General features: G+C 41.5%; 1 long non-coding RNA gene across 3 annotated transcripts in view; it reads right to left on the bottom strand.

Annotated features, from left to right (window-relative positions):
- LOC132513727 (uncharacterized) overlaps nt 1-23,279 on the bottom strand; it is a 124,193-nt gene that overhangs the window by 98,306 nt on the left and 2,608 nt on the right. For all 3 annotated transcript variants that reach the window (XR_009538526.1, XR_009538525.1, XR_009538524.1), the window contains exon 2: nt 19,466-19,596. This is a non-coding gene — a long non-coding RNA (uncharacterized LOC132513727). The remainder of the gene's footprint in view (nt 1-19,465; nt 19,597-23,279) is intronic.

Below are 23,279 nucleotides of genomic sequence, written 5' to 3'. Positions count from 1 at the left end.
TGTCAGTCAGTTCAAGTTTGCTAATCTTGTTCAAGTCATTTATATCCTTGCTGATTTCCTATCTAGATTTTTATTTATTATTTAGAGTAGGGTGTTGACATCTCCAGCTATGATTGTTAAATGTCTGTTTCTCCTTTCAGTTCTATCAGCTTTTGCTTAGTGCATTTTGGGGCTCTATTGTCATGTGCATATAGGTTCATAATTGTTATAGATTCCTGGTCAATTTACACTTTTATCATCATGAAATATCCTCCTTTAACTCTGATAATACTTTTTTGTCTTAAACTCTATTTTGTCAGATATTAGCATGGCCACTTCAACACTTTCTTAGTTGCTGTTTGCATTGTATATCTTTTTTCATCCTTTTACTTTTAATGTACCTGTGTCCTCCAAAATAAAGTGTGTCTCTTACAGACAGCATAAAGTTGGATCTTGTTTTCTGTCCTAACAATGTCTGGTTTTTGACTGGAATGCTTAATCTACTCACATTTAATGTAATTATTTATATGGTGAATTTACATCTCCCATTTTGTTATTTTTTATTGTCCCATGTCTTTTTTGTTTCACTGTTCCTCCTTTACTTTCTTCTTTGCTGTTATACATTTTTCTATATTATACCATGTAAATTCCTTTGCTGAATTGTTTCACTATTTTTTTTAAGTTACGGTCTTAGTTGTTGCTCTAGGGATTACTATATGTATTTTAACTTGTCACTATCTACTTCATATTAATACTAACTTACCTTTGGCAAAATATAGAAAAATTACACTAACGTAGCTCCATTTCTTCCTCCCCCTTCTTTGTGATATTATTGTCATATATTATATCTTTATATGTTACAAGCTGAACAAAAGAGGCTTATAATTATTATTTTATGAAACCTTATTTCTTTTAAATTTGTTAAGAAAATGTTTTAAATATATATAGCATTTTATATTTACCTACATTTTATCTTTTTCTGGAACTTTTAATTTTTCTAGGTGAATTAGAGTTACCACCTAGTGTCATTTCCTGTCAGCTTAAAGGACTATATGTATTATTTCTAGAAAAAAAATCTGTCTATAAAAAATAAGGTTATTGGAGAGACCTTCAAGATGGCAGAGGAGTAAGACTTGGAGATCACCTTCCTCCCCACAAATACATCAGAAATACATCTATATGTGGAACAACTCCTACAGAACACCTACTGAACGCTGGCAGAAGACCTCAGACTTCCCAAAAGGCAAGAAACTCCCCACGCGCCTGGGTAGGGCAAAAGAAAAAAGAAAAAACAGAGACAAAAGAATACGGATGGAACCTGCACCACTGGGAGGGAGTTGTGAAGGAGGAAAAGTTTCCACACACTAGGAAGCCCCTTCACTGGCGGAGATGGGGTGTGGTGGAGGGGAAGCTTCAGAGCCACGGAGGAGAGCACAGCAACAGGGGTGCAGAGAGCAAAGCAGAGAGATTCCCGCACAGAGGATTGGTGCCCGAACAGCACTCACCAGCCTGAGAGGCTTGTCTGCTCGCCCGCTGGCTGGGACGGGTGGGGGCTGGGAGCTGAGGCTCTGGCTTCTTCAGTGGTCAGATCCCAGGGAGAGGACTGGGGTTGGCTGCATGAACACAGCCTGAATGGGCTAGTGTGCCACAGCCAGCTGGGAGGGAGTCCAGGAAAAAGTCTGAAACTGCCTAAGAGGCAAGAGACCATTGTTTCAGGGTGCGCGAGGAGAGGGGATTCAGAGCACCGCGTAAACAATCTCCAGAGATGGGTGTGAGCTGTGGCTATCAGCGCAGACACCAGAGATGGGTATGAAAAGCTAAGACTGCTGCTGCCGCCACCAAGAAGCCTGTGTGCAAGCACAGGTCACTATCCACACCTTCCCACCCAGGAGCCTGTGCAGCCCACCACGGCCAGGGTCCCGTGATCCAGGGACAACTTCCCCAGGAGAACACACAGCACGCCTGTTGCAATGTCATGAGGGCCTCTGCCGCCGCAGGCTCACCACACATTCCATGGCCCTCCCTCCCCCTGGCCGGAGTGAGCCAGAGCCCACGAATCAGCTGCTCCTTTATCCCCGTCCTGTCTGAGCGAAGAACAGACACCCTCGGCGACCTACACACAGAGGAGGGGCCAAATCCAAAGCTGAACCCCAGGAACTGTGCAAACAAAGAAGAGAAAGGGAAAATTCTCCTAGCAGCCTCAGGAGCAGTGAATTAAATCTCCACAATCAACTTGATGTACCCTGCATCTCTGGAATATCTGAATAGATAATGAATCATCCCAAAATTGAGGTGGTGGATTTGGGGAGCAACGATATATATATATATATTTCCTTTTTCTCTTTTTGTGAGTGTGTATGGGTATGCCTCTTCGTGTGATTTTGTCTGTATAGCTTTGCTTTTACCATTTGTCCTAGGGTTCTGCCTGCCCATTATTTTGTTGTTGGTGGTGGTGGTTTTGTTTTCTAGTACAGTTTTTGGTGCTTTTCATTGGTGGATTTGTTATTTGGCTTGCATGCTCTCTTCTTTCCTTCTCTTTTTTTTTTCTTTTTTTATTACTTTTAAATTTTTTTCATTTTTAAAAATTATTTTTAAATTTAATAACTTTATTTTATTTTTTCTTTCTTCTTTTCTTTTTTTCTCCTTTTTCTTCTGAGCTGTGTGACTGACAAAGTCTTAGTGCTCTGACCGGGTGTCAGGCCTGTGCCTCTGATGTGGGATAGCGTAGTTCAGGACATTGGTCCACCAGAGAACTCCCAGCTCCACATAATATCAAACAGCGAAAGCTCTCCCAGAGATCTCCGTCTCAATGCTAAGACCCAGCTCCACTCAACGACCAGCAAGCTACAGTGCTGGACACCATATGCCAAAAAAGTAGCAAGACAGGAACACAACCCCACCCATTAGCAGAGAGGCTGCCTCAAATCATAATAAGATCACAGACACCCCAAAACACACCACCAGACAGGGTCCTGCCCACCAGAAATTCAAGATCCAGGCTCATCCACCAGAACACAGGCACTAGTTCCCTCCACCAGGAAGCCTACACAACCCACTGAACCAACCTTAGGCACTGGGGGCAGACACCAAACACAACAGGAACTACGAATCTGCAGCCTGCGAAAGGAGACCCCAAACACAGTAAGATAAGCAAAATGAGAAGACAAAAAAACACACAGAAGATGAAGGAGCAAGGTATAAACCCACCAGACCAAACAAATGAAGAGGAAATAGGCAGTCTACCTGAAAAATATTTCAGAGTAATGATAGTAAAGGTGATCCAAAATCTAGGAAATAGAATGGAAAAAATACAAGAAACGTTTAACAAGGACCTAGAAGAACTTAAGGGCAAACAAACAATGATGAACAAAACAATAAATGAAGTTAAAAATTCTCTACAAGGAATCGGTAGCAGAATAACTGAGGCAGAAGAACGGATAAGTGACCTGGAAGATAAAATAGTGGAAATAACTACTGCAGAGCAGAATAAAGAAAAAAGAATGAAAAGAATTGAGGACAGTCTCAGAGACCTCTGGGACAAAATTAAACTCACCAACATTCGAATTATAGGGGTCCCAGAAGAAGAAGAGAAAAAGAAAGTGACTGAGAAAATATTTGAAGACATTATAATTGAAAACTTCCCTAATATGTAAAAGGAAATAGTTAATCAAGTCCAGGAGGCGCAGAGAGTCCCATACAGGATAAATCTAAGAAGAAACACACCAAGACACATATTAATCAAACTATCAAAAATTAAATACAAAGAGAAAATATTAAAACCAGCAAGGGAAAAAAAAACAAATAACACACAAGGGAATTCCCATAAGGTTAACAGCTGATCTTTCAGTAGAAACTCTGCAAGCCAGAACGGCATGTCAGGACACATTTAAAGTGATGAAAGGGAAAAACCTACAACCAAGATTACTCTATCCAGCAAGGATCTCATTCAGATTCGATGGAGAAATTAAAACCTTTACAGACAAGCAAAAGTTCAGAGAATTCAGCACCACCAAACCAGTTTTACAACAAATGCTAAAGAAACTTCTCTAGGTAGGAAACACAAGAGAAGGAAAAGACCTACAAAAACAAACCCAAAACAATTAAGAAAATGGTAATAGGAACATACATATTGATAATTACCTTAAATGTAAATGGATTAAATGCTCCAACCAAAAGACGTAGACTGGCTGAATGGATACAAAACCAAAACCCATATAAATGCTGTCTACAAGAGACCCACTTCAGACCTAGGGACACATACAGACTGAAAGTGAAGGGATGGAAAAAGATATTCCATGCAAATGGAAATCAGAAGAAGCTGGAGTAGCAATTCTCATATCAGACAAAATAAACTTTAAAGTAAAGATTAGTACAAGAGACAAAGAAAGACACTACATAATGATCAAGGGATCAATCCAAGAAAAAGACATAACAATTGTAAATATTTATGCACCCAATAAAGGAGCACTTCAACACATAAGGCAAATGCTAACAGTCATAAGAGGGGAAATCAACAGTAACACAATCATAGTAGGGGACATTAACACCCCACTTTCACCAATGGACAGATCATCCAAAATGAAAATAAATAAGGAAACACAAGCTTTAAACGATACATTAAACAAGATGGACTTAACTGATATTTATAGGACATTCCATCCAAAAACAACAGAATACACTTTCAAGTCAATTGTTCATCGAACATTTGCCAGGAAGGATCATATCTTGGGTCACAAATCAAGCCTTGGTAATTTAAGAAAACTGAAATCGTATCAAGTATCTTTTCCAACCACAATGCTATGAGACTAGATATCAATTATTGGAAAATATTTGTAAAAAATACAAACACATGGAGGCTAAACAATACACTACTTAATAACCATGAGATCACTGAAGAAATCAAAGAGGAAATCAAAAAATACCTAGAAACAAATAACAATGAAAACACGATGACCCAAAACCTATGGGATGGAACAAAAGCAGTTCTAAGAGGGAAGTTTATAGCAATACAATCCTACCTCAAGAAACAAGAAACATCTCAAATAAACAACCTAACCTTACACCTAGAGCAATTAGAGAAAGAAGAACAAAACAAATCCCCAAAGTTAGAAGAAGGAAAGAAATCATAAACGTCAGATCAGAAATAAATGAAAAAGAAATGAAGAAAACAATAGCAAAGATCAATAAAACTAAAAGCTGGTTCTTTGAGAAAATTTTAAAAATTGAGAAAACATTAGCCAAACTCATCATGAAAAAAAAAGGGAGAAGACTCAAATCAATAGAATTAAAAATGAAAAAGGAGAAGTAACAGCTGACACTGCAGAAATACAAAGGATCATGAGAGATTACTACAAGCAACTCTATGCCAATATAATGGACAACCTGGAAGAAATGGACAAATTTTTAGAAAAGCACAACCTGCCAGAACTGAATCAGGAAGAAATAGAAAATATGAACAGACCAATCACAAGCACTGAAGTTGAAACTGTGATTAAAAATCTTCCAACGAACAAAAGCCCAGGACCAGATGGCTTCTCGGGCAAATTCTATCAAGCATTTAGAGAAGGGCTAACATCTATCCTTCTCAAACTCTTCCAAAATATAGCAGAGGGAGGAACACTCCCAAACTCATTCTACGAGGCCACCATCACCCTGATACCAAAACCAAACAAAGATGTCACAAAGAAAGAAATCTATAGGCCAATATCACTGATGAACATAGATGCAAAAATCCTCAACAAAATACTAGCAAACAGAATCCAACAGCACATTAAAAGGATCATACACCATGATCAAGTGGGGTTTATCCCAGGAATGCAAGGACTCTTCACTATACGCAAGTCAATCAATGTGATACACCATATTAACAAAGTGAAGGAGAAAAACCATATGATCATCTCAATAGATGAAGGAAAAGCTTTCGACAAAATTCAGCACCAATTTATGATAAAAACCCTGCAGAAAGTAGGCATAGAGGGAACTTATCTCAACATAATAAAGGCCATATATGACAAACTCACAGCCAAGATCGTTCTCAATGGTGAAAAACTGAAACCATTTCCTCTAAGACCAGCAACAAGACAAGGTTGCCCACTCTCACCACTATTATTCAACATAATTTTGGAAGTTTTAGACACAGCAATCAGAGAAAAAAAAGAAATAAAAGGAATCCAAATCAGAAAAGAAGTAAAGCTGTCACTGTTTGCAGATGACATGATACTATACATACAGAATCCTAAAGATGCTACCAGAAAACTACTAGAGCTAATCAATGAATTTGGTAAAGTAGAAGGATACAAAATTAATGCACAGAAATATTTTGCATTCCTATACACTAATGATGAAAAATCTGAAAGAGAAATTAAGGAAACACCCCCATTTACCACTGCAACAAAAAGAATAAAATACCTAGGGATAAACCTACCTAAGGAGACAAAAGACCTGCATGCAGAAAACTATAAGACACTGATGAAAGAAATTAAAGATGATGCAAACAGATGGAGAGATAAATCATGCTCTTGGATTCGAAGAATAAACATTGTAAAAATGACTATACTACCCTAAGCAAACTACAGATTCAGTGCAAACCCTATCAAACTACCAATGGCATTTTTCACAGAACTAGAAAAAAAAATTCACAATTTGTATGGAAACACAGAAGACCCACAATAGCCAAAGCAATCTTGAGAAAGAAAAACGGAGCTGAAGGAATCAGGCTCCCTGACTTCAGACTACACTACAAAGCTACACTAATCAAGACAGTATGATACTGGCACAAAAACAGAAATATAGATCAATGGAACAGGATAGAAAGCCCAGAGATAAACCCACGCACATATGGTCACCTTAGTTTTGATAAAGGAGGCAAAAATATACAATGGTGAAAAGACCTCCTCTTCAATAAGTGCTGCTGGGAAAACTGGACAGCTACATGTAAAAGAATGAGATTAGAACACTCCCTAACACCATACACAAAAATAAGCTCAAAATGGCTTAAAGACCTAAATGTAAGGCCAGACAGTATAAAACTCTTAGAGGAAAACATAGGCAGAACACTCTATGACATAAATCACAGCAAGATCCTTTTTGACCCACCTCCTAGAGAAATGGAAATAAACAAATGTGAGGTAATGAATCTTAAAAGCTTTTGCACAGCAAAGGAAACCATAAACAAGATGAAAAGATAACCCTCAGAATGGGAGAAAATATTTGCAAATGAAGCAACTGACAAAGGATTAATCTCCAAAATTTACAAGCAGCTCATGCAGCTCAATATGAAAAAAACAAACAACCCAATCCAATAATGGGCAGAAGACCTAAATAGACATTTCGCAAAAGAAGACATACAGATTGCCAACGAACACATGAAAGGATGCTCAACATCACGAATCATTAGAGAAATGCAAATCAAAACTACAGTGAGATATCACCTCACACCAGTCAGAATGGCCATCACCAAAACATCTACAAACAATAAATGCTGGAGAGGGTGTGCAGAAAAGGGAACCCTCTTGCACTGTTGGTGGGAGTGTAAATTGATACAGCCACTATGTAGAACAGTATGGAGGTTCCTTAAAAAACTACAAATAGAACTACCATACGACCCAGCAATCCCACTACTGGGCATATACCCTGAGAAAACCATAATTCAAAAAGCATCATGTACCACAATGTTCATTGCAGTTCTATTTACAATAGCCAGGAAATGGAAGCAACCTAAGTGCCCATCGACAGATGAATGGATAAAGAAGATGTAGCACATATATACAGTGGAATATTACTCAGCCATAAAAAGAAACAAAATTGAGTTATTTGTAGTGAGGTGGATGGACCTAGAGTCTGTCACGCAGAGTGAAGTAAGTCAGAAAGAGAAAAACAAATACCGTATGCTAACACATATATATGGAATCTGAGAAAAAAATGGTTATGAAGAACCTAGGGGCAGGACAGGAATAAAGACGCAGACGTAGAGAATGGACTTGAGGACATGGGGAGGGGCAAGGGTAAGCTGGGACAAAGTGAGAGAGTGGCATGGACTTATATACACTACCAAATGTAAAACAGATAGCTAGTGGGAAGCAGCCGCATAGCACAGGGAGATCAGCTCGGTGCTTTGTGACCACCTAGAGGGTGGGATAGGGAGGGTGGGAGGGAGATGCAAGAGGGGGGATATATGTATATGTATAGCTGATTCACTTTTTTATAAAGCAGAAACTAACACACCATTGTAAAGCAATTATACTCCAATAAAGATGTTAAAAAATATTAAATTAAATTTTTTTAAAAATTAAAAATAAGGTTATTTTGGCTTTACAAAATACTAGGTATCCCATCCTACAGGCAGGTACAAAGATAAAATGGGAAGAGTACAAATATTTTATTTATATCTATTAATTTCTGGAAGATTCATTCTCTTATGTGGTGTCTAGACATACTCTGGAAAATTTAACTGTAAGGTGGCCAAGTTCTTGGGTTATCAGTCCATCATTTTCCTTCAACCTTTGTGAGAGTAGGTTGGATATTTCTTTCTTAAAAGTATTTTTTGAGGGCTTCCCTGGTGGCGCAGTGGTTGAGGGTCCGCCTGCAGATGCAGGGGACGCGGGTTCGTGCCCCGGTCCAGGAGGATCCCACATGCCGCGGAGCGGCTGGGCCCATGAGCCATCGCTGCTGAGCCTGCGCATCCGGAGCCTGTGCTCCGCAACGGGAGAGGCCACAACAGTGAGAGGCCCACGTACCGCAAAAAAAAAAAAAAAAGTATTTTTTGAAAGGAAATCTTGCTTTAGAGATTACTTTGCTGCTTTCTTTTGGATCTCACCACCACCACCTCAAGTTAAGAAGGGGAGTCCCAAGATAACTCAGAATAATGGAGGTTGCCTTTCAGATGGGGAGGCTGACATCTGTTTCTTCCCCAGCTGCTGAGCTGCAGAAATTCACAGACCAATCCTGTCTCTTGGGTGCAACTTGAGAGAGTTGTTGGTAAAACTTGTCCTCAGGACTTTGGAGTGTTGGTGAAGATAATGACTGATGACTTCTCCCACCTAGATAAACTTGTAGAGCAGAGCCTGGTATAGCAGCCTGAAATGGCAAGATGAAGAAAGAGCAGTGGTGAAGACAGTTTGCATGTCCAGAGTTTGGTGGAGTGAGAGGGTTTGGGTTTTCCCAGGGGCCAAGTGGATGCCACAGAAGGCATCCAGCTGGAAGAATCTTAAAGGGTCTTGACCCAAGTGGACAATCTGTCAGGTGAGGACACTAGGGGTAGGGGTAACCCCTGTGGTAGAAACTGAGGCAGTAAGTAAGTGAGCTGAGGAGTAAACACTGAGGAATTCAGTGCTCTTGGGATCATGGACCATCAGAATGACCCTATATTCCCTCTGGTACTCTTCCGTACTGCTAAACCTGTGCAAAGATCTTTCTGTTATTAATGTCTTGGTTTCACTCATTTGCATTATAAGGTTCCTGGGGATGCTTGTCACCTTGTTTTGTTCAAAATGTAGTCTGTGAAGTTTTTCTTTTGCTATCATAATGGTTCTATTTTTAAGACAGTATTTAGAGAAATCAAATCTACACCATCATCACCTTGCCATGACCTGTTAGCCTAATACTGACTTTTTGAAGAAACAGTGCTAGTTGACTTGTAGAATGTCCCATGTTCCATGTCATCTGATTGTTTCCTATGATCTCATCTCAACTTTTCTTTTCTCTCCTGTATTTTCTACAGACTTGAAGTTAGGTACAGAAGTTTGATCAGTTTTAGGTTAAGCATTTTTTAAAATTTATTTATTTTATTTTTGGCTGCATTGGGTCTTTGTTGCTGTGCACAGGCTTTCTCTAGTTGCAGCAAGCGGGGGCTACTCTTCGCTGCGGTGTGCGGACTTCTCGTTGCGGTGGCTTCTCTTGTTGCAGAGCACGGGCTCTAGGTGCGCGGGCTTCAGTAGTTGTGGCATGTGGGCTCAGTAGTTGTGGCTCATGGGCTCTAGAGCGCAGCCTCAGTAGTGGCACATGGGCTTAGTGGCTCCGCAGCATGTGGGATCTTCCCGGACCAGGGCTCGAACCCGTGTCCCTTGCATTGGCAGGCGGATTCTTAACCACTGCACCACCAGGGAAGCCCAGGTTAAGCATTTTTAACACAAATACTTAATAACTGCCAAGAATATTTCATAGGTGCTACTATGCAACCCCCTATTAAGGATGCAATTAGCAAATAATTTGTAGAATAACATTTTGGTTCTATGTGAGCATCTTGTTCAAACAACCTTTTATCAAATGCATTTAACATCTGCTACGGACTGAATGTGTCCCCCCCAAATCCATATGTTGAAATCCTAACCCTCAATGTGATAGTGTTAGGAGGTGGGGCCTTTGGAAGTTGATTAGGTCAGGAGGGTGGAGCCTCATGAATGGGATTGCTGCCCTAGTAAGAAGAGACCAGAGGGCTAGCTTGCTCCTTTTCCACCATGTGAGGATACAACAAGAAGTTCAGCTAGCTACAACCCAGAAGTGGGCCCTCACCAAGAACCCAACCATACTGGCACCATGAGCTCCAATTTCCAGGCTCCAGAACTGTGAAAAATAAAGTTCTGTTGTTGATAAGCCACTCAGTTTATGGCATTTTGTTTTAACAGCTTAAGCTGACTAAGGTAACATCTCTTGAGGTTCCTTACCTGAATCAATTATTTAATTCTTTCTCTATTTATTGGGTGGCATTCTTCTATAAATAATTGCTGTAGTGAATACTGTGTTGCTCCACTCAAATCTCTTTTTTGGGGCCAATACATTATCCCCCAGTTTCTGGGAAAATCAGCTACTGACCTCACAGCTATCTCTCTCATTGGGAACTACCCTCAGCTACAGGCAACTGCCTCACTCAAAGTTATGCCCTCACCTCCCCACCTCTGCTCAGGGAGCAGGCAGTATTAAATGAGTGTCTTATGCAGGAACACAAAGGTCCAGCCTTCCATTTGGGACAACTCTGAAGGGCCATCCCAGCTCCAGAGCTCCCTGTAAGACTGTCTGAGGCCTCAGTTGCAACTGCATTGAGGGTAAATTCTCCCTCTGTCCAATCCTATCTTCCTCAACCTCTTACAGATGTTTCTCCCCAATAAACCTTCTGTATGTAACTTTCCATTTTTGTTAACCCAGAACTCATTCTAAGACAACGACAAAGAGCTTTCTTCTCTTTTTCTTTCATCTTTTTTTCATTTGACTGTTTTTGGAGTATCAGTATGAACTCATGGTTTTGTATTTATTTAATGTATTACAACAAATTGCAGCCATTTTCATCTTGGTGCTCAAATGATCAAATGTGGCCAGTGAAGGCCCTTCATGATGCCTCCTATGTCCTTTAGACATTAATCTTTTATTTATTTATTTATTTATTTTGCGGTACGTGGGCCTCTCACTGCTGTGGCCTCTCCTGTTGCAGAGCACAGGCTCCGGACGCGCAGGCTCAGCGGCCATGGCTTACGGGCCCAGCCGCTCTGCGGCATGTGGGATCTTCCCGGACTGGGGCACGAACCTGTGTCCCCTGCATTGTCAGGCGGACGCTCAACCACTGCGCCACCAGGGAAGCCCTAGACATTAATCTTTAAGTGTGTCTTTTCTAGCACAAGAAGATAACCTATGCTCATCATGTATTCTTCTAGGTCCAGACCCAGAATCAGATATTTCTCTAAAAATCTCTGGTTCCCTTTTAGTGGGAATGGCGGTTAAAGATCAAGATCTGGGCACTAGGGATAAAATGTTTTCTTTTAATTTCATTTTCTAAATGTCTTTTTGCTGGTATACAGAAATACAATTTACTTTTGCATAGACATTTCACTATGGTCACATTAGAATTAGAACCAAGTTCTCCTGAATCTCAGTCTCTATTAGTTAGAAATATTTTCAGCTGCAAATAATGGGAAGCTGACTCACAATGGCCTGGGAAAAACAAGATGTTTAGTTAGCTCCTCTAATAAGGAGTCTGATGATAGCCAGTCTGGGACTGATGCAATGGCTCAATAATCCTGTCAGGGACCCAGATTGTTACTATTTAACCACTTCTTAGTTTGTTCTCATGTTTCTTTTCTTGTTCTTACAAAATGACTGGGCTCCTACCAGATATTATCTATATTCTAGGCAAAAATAAGCAAAGATAAAGAGGTTAATGGTAAAAAAGTTTTCTCCTTTCCAGGCTTTGTTTTTTTTAATTTGAGAAAGATGCCCTCTCCATATAATTCCACTTAATCATTAATGGACAGAACTGTCACGAGTCCAACTCAATATAAGGTAGGTGAGAAAACTGAGGGGTTTTATTTCTTAACTTCCAATAACTGTTAAAAGGAGGGAAAGTTAGAAGGAGTCAAGAATGGATGTTGAAAGTACCTCTTGTGGTATCTGCACTAAAGCCAACGTTCTTCCCACTAGATAATTCCGTTAGGTAAAACTTTGACAAAGTGTGACAAAGCTTGATTCATGTAAAAAAGGATTCCTTTGAACAAAAAGACCTCAAAGTACTTATATTTAGTATGTGTATCTGAAGACAAGATACGCTATAAAAAATGTGATCCTTGTTCACTGGAGAAGAATTTTTATTTAGTTTTCTCAATATAACTGAGGTATAATATTAACATCATGTAAGAAAAAATTCTAACAAAAGATGAATTACTTGTTTTGGACCAACTATCCCAGGGAAAACAACTAGAAAACCTGGGGAAAATATAACAACAACTGTTTGAAGGCATCATAGAATCATAGGCATTAAGACTTTGTACAGCTAAGACCCAGAAGTAGAAGGAAGCCAAGAACGGCTGGCTTTCCTCTCAAAGTGATCACCATTCTGCGCATTCTACAAGTGAGAGCTGCAACTCAGCGATTTCAGCACTCTCGTGGTCGTTGAAAGTTCAGGGCATGCCAATGCAGAGAGGTCTTTATAAACACTCCAAGATTTTAACTGGAATAAGTGTGAACTGAAATAGATCATTCCTAGGAACGAAGCTTGGACTTAAATTAGCTCAATACCTGGCTGGATTAAGGTGGGAGGTCACAAATAAATTAATATCAGGAATGAAAAAGGGAATATCACCACAGATCTTACAGACACTAAAAAGGTCATTAGAAAAGATTATGAAAAGCTTTTACTAAAAATATGAAACTGAGATGCAATGAGCTAAATTCTAAGGAAATACTGTAACAAACTGACACATGAGTAGAGAATCTAAATTTTCCTGCATCTATTTATAAACATTTAATCCATAATTTAAAACTTTTCCATACAGAAAACTCAAGGTTCACATGGCTTACTTGACAAATTTTATCAGGGAGCTAAGGAAGAACTAACACCAATATTACACAAACTCTTCCAAAGAAAAGGAACTCTTTCAGGGCTTCCCTGGTGGCGCAGTGGTTGAGAGTCCACCTGCCGATGCAGGGGACACGGGTTCGTGCCCCGGTCCGGGAAGATCCCACATGCCGTGGAGTGGCTGGGCCCGTGAGCCATGGCCGCTGAGCCTGCGCGTCCGGAGCCTGTGGTCCACAACGGGAGAGGCCACAACAGTGAGAGGCCCGCGTACCGCAAAAACAAAACAAAACAAAAAGAAAAGGAACTCTTTCAAAGAGAAGAATGAAGGGCACCTTTTCCATCTCGTTTTATGAGGTCAGCATTACTTTGATCCAAAAGCTGACAAGAACATTACAAGAAAGGAAAATTTAGTTCAATCTTTTTCATGACATTCTAAATGAAACATTAGTAAATTAACTCCATAAATATATTAAAAGATAATAGGTCATTAGTAAACTGGGTTTATTCTGGGAATGTAATATTCATAAATCAATGAATGCAATGTTATAATGATAGAATAAAGAAGAAAAATCACATCTCAATAGATACAGAGAAGGCATTTAATAAATGTAACATCCATTCATATTAAAGCCTCTTTGCAAACCAGGGATAGAAGGAATCTTTCTTCAACTGGTAACTGATATCTATAGAAATTCTATAGCAAGGATTTTTTTCTTCCAAATGTGACAGGTTATCTTCTCTCATACCAATTCTTTGGCTGATAGAAACTATGAAAACTAGACAAAACACCAAAAGATCACAGCTTTTTAAAGGCATCAGAGATAAAGCAAGGAAACCAGCATTAGAGAGGTCTAGATGATTAAGTAAAGGGAAACACATTGAGGTGAGCTGCTTCTTTCTCCCTTGAGGCATTTGTCAGTTCCTAAGCTGTGTGGAGCCAAGGTGAAGAGCCAAGGTGAAGAGCCAAGGTGAAGAGCAGAAAATAGCGATTCATAGCTTTGAGAAGTCTCATGAAGTAGGGCACAAAAATTGGATTTACTGCTTGTTATTAAGGCAGCCAAGACTTGAAGGTCAAGATCCAACAAAAAAAAAAGGAACCACAGAAAACTGAGCTCCAAATTGTGAGCATAGTTCAATTTCTAAACTACACAAGACAAGATGTCATGAAGTCAAGCAGAAAGCAGCAACTAAAAAGCTAAAAACTTAAGCAGAGCTTTTGGAAGTCTCATAGTAATAGAGACAAAAACTAGAAAACTAGAGATCAGGGTCTACCAGGCTTTCAGGTAAAAATCCTGAATGGCTTTGTCCTAGGAGAGGCAAACCAGTTATACATCAGCCCTCATGAAGATGAAATAGATTCTCAGATCATCTTAATCCTTTTCTGAAATTTATTTATTTATTTATTTAATTTATTTTTGGCTGCGTTGGTTCTTCATTGCTTCGCACGGGCTTTCTCTAGTTGTGGCAAGCAGGGGCTACTCTTCGTTGAGGTGCATGGGCTCCTCATTGCGGTGCCTTCACTTGTTGCTGAAGCACGGGCTCTAGGAGCATGGGCATCAGTAGTTGTGGCACGTGGGCTCAGTAGTTGTGGCTCACAGGGTCTAGAGTGTAGGCTCAGTAGTTGTGGCGCACGGGCTTAGTCACTCCACAGCATGTGGGATCTTCCCAGACCAGGGCTCGAACCCGTGTCCCCTGCATTGGCAGGCAGATTCTTAACCACTGCGCCACCAGGGAAGCCCTCATCTTAATCCTTGATGGGCCAAGGTTATCTGCTTCTACTATATCTGGCCCCCAGAAGAAAAGTAAATTATTTCTAGAGGATGAAACATTATCCAGAGAAATTTTTTAAAACACTTCATATACAATTTCTGGCATTCAACAACAAAAAAATATAACAGGCATGCCATGAATCAGATGAAGGAAACCAAGATAAAATAGGTGATATAAATAAACCCAATAGTGATCCAAATATTTGAGTTATCAGATACAACTTTAAAAAAAAAACTATGATTACTATGTTCAAGAAATTAGGTGACAGGGACTTCTCCAGCGGTCCAGTGGTTAAGACTTCACCTTCCAAAGCAGGGGGTGCAGGTTTGATCCCTGGTCAGGGAGCTAAGATCCCACATGCCTCGCAGCCAAAACAACCAAAACATAAAACAGAAGCAATATTGTAACAAATACAATAAAAACTTTTAAAATGGTCCACATAAAAATAAAATGAAATTAGGTGACAAAATTATTGACATTAGAAAGAATCACATGGGGATTCTAGAACTAAAAAACACAGCTTAAAATAAGCACTAAGTAGATGTTAGATATAGCATAATAGAAGTTTAGTGAACTGGAAATGAGTTAGCAGAGACTATTCAGGCTGGAGCATTATGAAAAAAAGGAACGAAAAATAATGGGAAGAGTGTAAGAGACATGGAACATGGTGTAAAGGTTCAATATATGTTTAATTGGAAGGAATACCAGATTGAAAAGATACCAGAATTGACAAATGATATCAAGCCACTGACTCAAAAAGCTCTACTAATCTCAAACAGAATGAATACAAAGGAAATCATAACTAGGCACATCATAGTCAAACTGCTGAAAACAAAAGAGAAAAAAGGAAAATCTAATTGCAGCCAGAGAAAAAAGGCACATTACATTCAAAGGAGAAACAATAAGAACGGCAACTGACTTTTCAACAAATACAATGAAATGATATCTTTAAAGTGCTGAAATAAAATAACTGCTAACTTAGAATTCTATTCTCAAGGAAAATATCCTTTTAAACGAAGATGAAATAAAGCTGATTTCAGAAAAACCAAAACTGATACAATTAATTGCCAGCAGACCTACACTAAAATAAACACTAGAGGGATTTCTTAAAGTTAGGAAATAATGATGCTTAAAAAATAAAAAGTGAAAGCGTTATGAAGAATAAAGAGTAAATATGTGGATAAAACTATATGAACACTGACTGTATTAAGCAATTATAATAATGCATAGAGAGACTTAAAATATATGTAGAATTAAAATTCAGGTCAACAATAGTATAAATGATAAGAGGGGATTGACCTAAAATATTTTCTATCATTGAATTGTGGAAGAAGCAGTAAAAGTATTAATCTACAGAAGACATAAATTGAGGCATGTATGTCGTAACCTCTAGGGTAACCACTAAAATAATAATTAGGGGGCTTCCCTGGTGGCGCAGTGGTTGAGAGTCCACCTGCCGATGCAGGGGACATGGGTTCATGCCCCGGTCTGGGAAGATCCCACATGCCGCAGAGCGGCTGGGCCCGTGAGCCATGGCCACTGAGCCTGCGCGTCCGGAGCCTGTGCTCCACAATGGGAGAGGCCACAACAGTGAGAGGCCCGCGTACAGCAAGAAAAAAAAGAAAAAAGAATAATTAAAGACTGCAAAACTAACAGGGCAATAGAAGGGAAATGGAATGATAAAAGTTAATCAAGGGACTTCCCTGGTGGTGCAGTGGTTGGGACTCCGTGCTTCCAGTGTAGGGGACATGGGTTCGATCCCTGGTTGGGGAACTAAGATTCCGAATGCCATGTGGCACAGCCAAAAATTAAAAAAAAAAAAGTTAATTGATTCATCTAGACAAATTATCCAATCTCTCAGATTCCTTCAGCCCTTCATGGTACCAGTCTTGGGGGAAGCCTTACTATTTCCATAAAGTGTCACATTTTTACATGCACCTGACTTTCTCCAAAAGTCCTCTATCTGGTACACTGAATGATGATAAAATCTGAGGGGTTGGGCTGCATCAGCTGCCACAGTGGTGTCCGGATTTGAGGGGCCCTCTCTTGTCCCTTTCTTTTCATCTTTAAAGCTCAAAAGTAGGGTTTCCCTGGTGGCGCAGTGGTTGACAGTCTGCCTGCCGATGCAGGGGACATGGGTTCGTGTCCTGGTCCGGGAAGATCCCACATGCCGCGGAGTGGCTGGGCCCGTGAGCCATGGCCGCTGAGCCTGCACGTCTGGAGCCTGTGCTCCACAACGGGACAGGCCACAACAGTGAGAGCCCAGTGTACCGCAAAAAAAAAAAAAAAAAGCTCAAAAGTAGAGTAAACGAGAGATCTAACAACAGGCAGCCTTGTCTCTCAGCCTCAATTTTTCATAGTGACACAGCCAAATTATCTGCCCATTCAGGTGTGCATCTGTGGCCCCTAGACATTTTAACTACACAGTGACTAGCCACCAAGAAGCAAATGAACTGCCCATTCAGCAGTGTTTTTGGGACCTATAGACATTGTGGCCATACAATCATAAGGCCATAAGTTCACATGGCCTGCCAGTTCAGGGGCATTTGTGGCCCACAGAAAATGAGGCCATTCAATCATTAGCACTACTGGTGATTTGTCCTCAACCCCAGAGAGGATGCTTCCCACCCCTCAAGTGAAACAGTTCAACTTTTCTGCCATGTTCACTCCACATTAGGTACCACTGTCAGGCAAAGGGCTCAATCACCAGCAAGCATCATTGAGGCAGGCTGGGTCACAGACACATGGATCAGCACAAAGCACAAGTCTCACATTCTCTCGTTATCCTGTAGAGAGACATGCTTGGGTTGGGTGCAGCTGGACCAGGACCACCCCTGACAATCTTCCTTTTCACAGCATGAGCATGAAAGTGCCATTGTAAGCAGAGGAAAAGTATTTGAGCTCAGGTGCCAGATGTTCAGGGGAATGCTGAAAATGACAGCTGCCCAGCAACCTTGTGGGAAGTTGAGATCATGAGCAGTCCCTCACTCTATCTGGGGGAGGAGGAGCCACTGGTCCCGCCTAGCCCACTGTCAGGCCACCCAGAGAAAGCCTCTTATTATTCCATGTATAATCCTTTTTGTCTCCCAACACGTTCTTTGGAAAGAGTTCTATGGTGAAATACATTTGGAAAATGCTGTATTTCTTTTTTACCTTTTTTTTCACCTTTTTTTTTTTTTTTGCAGTACGTGGGCCTCTCACTGCTGTGGCCTCTCCCGTTGCGGAGCACAGGCTCCGGACATGCAGGCTCAGCGGCCATGGCTCACGGGCCCAGCCGCTCCGCGGCATGTGGGATCTTCCCGGACCGGGGCACGAACCCACGTCCCCTGCATCGGCAGGCGGACTCTCAACCACTGCGCCACCAGGGAAGCCCCTGGAAAATGCTGTATTTTACAGACCTTTTGGGAGATCTATATAGTATCCTACCTACATAGTATCCTAGTGGTTGTAGAAGTCTCTCCATTAAAAAAAAAAAACACATCTAAACAATGTTTCCCAAGTTTTTATGATCATAGAACCTTTTACTCACATCATGATTGTTAATAAGCTAGAGAACCAGTGTTTCATGGAAGACATTTTGTGAAATGCTGACCTAGGGCAGGCATAGCAAATAGGTTTCAACATAATTACCAACTCTGATTGGTAGAGGTAGACTAGAACATACTGTTGAGAAGAATTCTAAGAGCCTGTCTGACCTTGACCAGAAAGAGTACCATTATTTTTTTTTAATTTTTTTATACAGCAGATTCTTATTAGTTATCTATTTTATACATATTAGTGTATATATGTCAATCCCAATCTCCCAATTCACATTATTGACAAACGATAGCTGCCGTGTATGTAGAATATAATGGCAGCATAAGGGCAACAGATTTGCCAGTCTTGATCTAGGTTCTCTAGCTTTATTTTCTCTGGCAAAAGATTCCTCTAGGTCAGAATCGGTGACTTAAGAATTCCTCCAACAGGAACACAACTTGGGAAATGTGAGTCTTCATTCATTATAATTTGCTCATGTTCACTGAGTCTTTACTGAGTAGACTGGTCCCTCAGGAAGGGAAGAAAATTTTTTCCATTGAAAGGAATGCTCTCAGAGGTGTCATATAAAATAAATCCTGGAATCCATCTCCAAGCTCAGTACCCAGGAGGATGCTCTTTACCCGAATGCCCCCATGACTACAGCCTTGGCCTCTGAGGTCAGGGGCATTTGGGCAGAATCTAGGAATTTCTCCCAACTCTCTGAAGCCTCCTTGGCCCTAACACCTATGAATGTTTTGGGCTTCTCCACTGTGAAGCTGCTCAGGGCTTTGGAGGCCAGTACTTTGCACTTGAGGATCTGCTGTCTGAGATGTGGGTCTGTGTGTATGTACCCGCACATCTATAAGAACATACATGTACAAGTGTGTACAAAGATAGTGGGGAGCACAAATTAGGGCTCACTTGATATCCATAGGGTCCAGGGCCAGGAGAAGAAGACAATTCCATGACACAAACCACTGTTGCTTGCCTCAGCAGTTGATGCTTCAGTTTGCAGAGTGACACTGGAGACATCGACAGGGATCAACTTCAGTCTGGAAGGAGGAAAAGGGAGACAAATCTTTCAATTTTAATGGGATTTTCAAAGATGTGCCAGGTATTGTCTGTTGGCACTCTGCGACATTCCCATTGCCATCCCCTCTCCTGTACTGCCGGGGCTGGAAGCATTGAGATTACATTTCTCAGACTTGCTTGCCAATGTGACCTCTCTGCATGAAATTTGGAAGGAAGAAGGGAGTTAGAAACCATACTTTTCCTCTAGCAGGAAGAGTAGGCAAGTATTTTTCAGCAGATGTGAGTTTTGTTTGGTTTTAATTTTATTTAAGTATAGTTGATTTACAATGTTGTATTAATTTCTGCTGTAAGCAGATGTGAGTTTTGCAGCACCTGCTAGACTCCTTGCTATGCTAATCACCCAACCACCCTGGGGCCATGGGACACCTGTGCTGTCAGCAATGGTTTTCTGCAGTTTTTTGACCTCTGGGTCTCAGAAAAAACTTCCTGACTTTCTGTACCATGGTGATCCTGAAAGCTAGTGGTGGCTCCTGACTTGTGCTCCTCCATTCTCTTTCTCACTTCCAGGAATGATGACAACTAGAGTGCCCTGGAAGCCATGTTGAAGAGGGCAGAGATGCCAACAGCCTCGATCTATATGGAGGAACACCACCGTTTAATATGGACTACCCATGGTTGATTCTTATGTGAGCAAGAAAGGTTGTGTCTGAGCCATTATATTTTCCGTCTAATTATTCCAGTAGTTTGGCTTACCCAGACTAATACAAGAGTTGTAGCATGTATCTAGTTACTGGTAGTCCCTGGGGTTGTAGACAGGGGTGTGCTTACAAATAGTGTCTGACCATCAGAGAGACCTCTGTGGGTCCGTTTTCCCCAGAGTGGTGCCTGCATGGGTATGCAGACCTATGAGGAGAGCTATTGGGGTTGGCCCAAAAGTTTGTTCGGGTTTTTCTGTAACATCTTATGGAAAAACCCAAACAAACTTTTTGACCAACACAATATTTTGACCTTTTGACCTGGGCTCAGTATAGCTGGGTCCTCTTGGGCAGCTGAGACCTGTGTTCAGTACAACATGGAGACAAGGAGGCCTAGAATGGAGATCACCCTGGTGGTTCTTATAAAGTCTTAAATAATCCATCATTGAACAATGCCCATTCCTTTACTATTCTCTTCCCCCAGAAGCTTCTGTGCAACAGAGGGAGGGAAGGAGGAGAGGGGCACATTGGCTGGGAAGTCAAGTGGAACAGGTCCCAGTCTCAGCCTGTTAACAACTCCCTGAAGCATACTCTCCCTCCATGGGCCTCAGAGTCTTCAACCCCAAAAGGGAATTAGTGAGGGGTCTCACTAGTGAGATCAGAGAGCACCCCAATCCTACTCCCTCATCACTGTGTCTCCATGTGTGTGTGTGTGTGTGTGTGTGTGTGTGTGTGTGTGTTCCAAGCAGAAGTCATAGCTGCTAAACCAGAGGGGTCCGTAAAACCTTATTTGGACTCAAAGTGTGTTCTGAGGACCAGCATATTAGCACCACCTGGGAGCTTGTGAGAAATGCAGACACTCAGCATCCCCAACAGAACTGCTGAATCAGAAGCTGCAATTTAACAAGATCCCTAGGGGAACCCTATGTAAATTCAAGTCTAAGATGTACTGCTCCAGAGGACGGGGGGAAAAGACGAATCACCTTGAAAAATGAATGGGATCTGGAGTCAGGACACCTAAATTCTAGTTTGAGTTCTGCCACTTACTCCACAAAATTCACCAAGACATGTAAACGTCCAGATCCTTTTCTTAAATGACGATGTGCTCATGACTACTGAATGGTATAGAAGTCAAGGGTATGCATTCTGGAGCCAAACCGCCTAATCTTAACTCTTTATTTCATTTACTAGCTGTGAAGCGTTGGATAACTCACTTGACATCTGTATGCTTCAGTCTCCCGATCTGGAAGGTATGGTATAATAATAGTGAGGGATTCTACTGAGAATTTTAAATTACAAATGAATATAAATAACATAGCACAGTGCCTGGCATAGTCTAAGTCCACAGTACATATTATTATACTCTGGCTTATTACAACATCTTTCAATAACAGAAAGACCTTGAAAGTAGAATCGTCATCAGCTAGCTGAAGTCTTCCTCCTTTGGGGTTTATTGTGGTACACACACTTCTCAACTAACAGACACAGTCATCCAGAGACTAAAGCTCTAACCTCTGTGCCACCTGACAGTCATGTGATTGGCTTCATGCCAACATATTGGAGCCATCAACCAGTTCCCTGGGGTGGATTCCCATTTTGTCTATTCCAGCCCCATTCACTCTGCACATTCTCCTGCCTGTGGGAAATCTGCAGAGGCAGTGGCACACACAGCGATGCAGTGCAGCAGGAGATGAACACTTGCAACTGGCCTTCCCTTTCCTACAGGAACTCACCCAGTTCAAAGAGCAGAACGCCATCAAGACATTGCTTGATGGACCTGTCACCTCAGTCACTGCAGGGAAAACTTCCAGGAAGAGGCAGTACCAGGGACCCTCAGCAGAACCCTGCACCACAGCAAGACAGCAAGCTCCCTCAGCTGCCGCCCACTGCAAGTACTCAGGACCTCTGCTCCTCGGAGGCAGGAAAATCACAGCAGTGCCCTCCGGCTGCTGCTCCTCAGGTCTGCAACCTCCGCACAAACACCAAGCAAGTGTACTGCTGGGGGCGGAGTCACACTGTGTTCATGAGGTCCACCCACTGGGATGGTTGAAACAAACCAACCTCAGAATCTACAGGAACAGTATGTTCGGGTTCCCCAGGACCACCCTCAGGCTTAAAGATTCCCTAGAAGGACTCGGAACTCAGAAAAGCTGTTAGTTCTTTTCAGAGTCTGTGAGTCCTGCTGAGCTGTTATATACAGAATTATTATTATTTTTAAAAGAAATTTATTTATTTATTTATTTATTTGGCTGCACCAGGTCTTAGTTGTGGCATGCGGGCTCTTTAGTTGTGGCATGCGGGCTCTAGTTCCCTGACCAGGGATCGAACCCAGGCCCCCTGCATTCGGAGCATGGAGTCTTAACCACTGGACCACCAGGGAAGTCCCATACACATAGTTAGGATTTATGACAGTGAAAGTAAAATCAGCAAAGGCAAAAGGTGCAGGGGTGAAGTCCAGTGGAAACCAGTGGTGAGATCCAGTTGTCCTCTCCCAAAGGAGTCACATGGACAATGCTTAATTCTCCCAGAAATGATGTGTGACAACACATGCAAAGCGTTGCCAGCCAGGGAAGCTCACCCATGCCTAGGGGTCCAGAGATTTGACTGGAGGTCAGTCGTGCAGGCATGCAGCTTCCACGTCACTCACTTTAGCTACTCGGTCTACAGCCCCCAGATGTCAAACTAATACAGCACAGCCGAGGGCCTCAGACATACAAAACAGACCCTCACCATACGTCACACCATTAGCATGAAGCACCTGGTCAGATGGACCAGAGGTGCCTGGATTACAGAAATACCCTACTAGGCAGAACACGCCAGGCTCTTTGTGGTGCTCTCCCAGGAGTGGGGCAAGGACCAGTCTTCCCGAGACAGGCTTTTCCTGGAACGTAAGGGCTTGAGTAACCTGGGCCTGCTGGGGTTACACTTCACAATGAATTTTAACTTAGAGGCCTAATTGCCATTTAAAAACATGTTTTCAGGGAATTCCTGGCGGTCCAGTGGTTAGG

This window comes from Lagenorhynchus albirostris, chromosome X, assembly GCF_949774975.1.
Source record: "Lagenorhynchus albirostris chromosome X, mLagAlb1.1, whole genome shotgun sequence".
Taxonomy (NCBI): domain Eukaryota; kingdom Metazoa; phylum Chordata; class Mammalia; order Artiodactyla; family Delphinidae; genus Lagenorhynchus; species Lagenorhynchus albirostris.
This window is presented reverse-complemented; position numbering and strand designations above follow the sequence as displayed.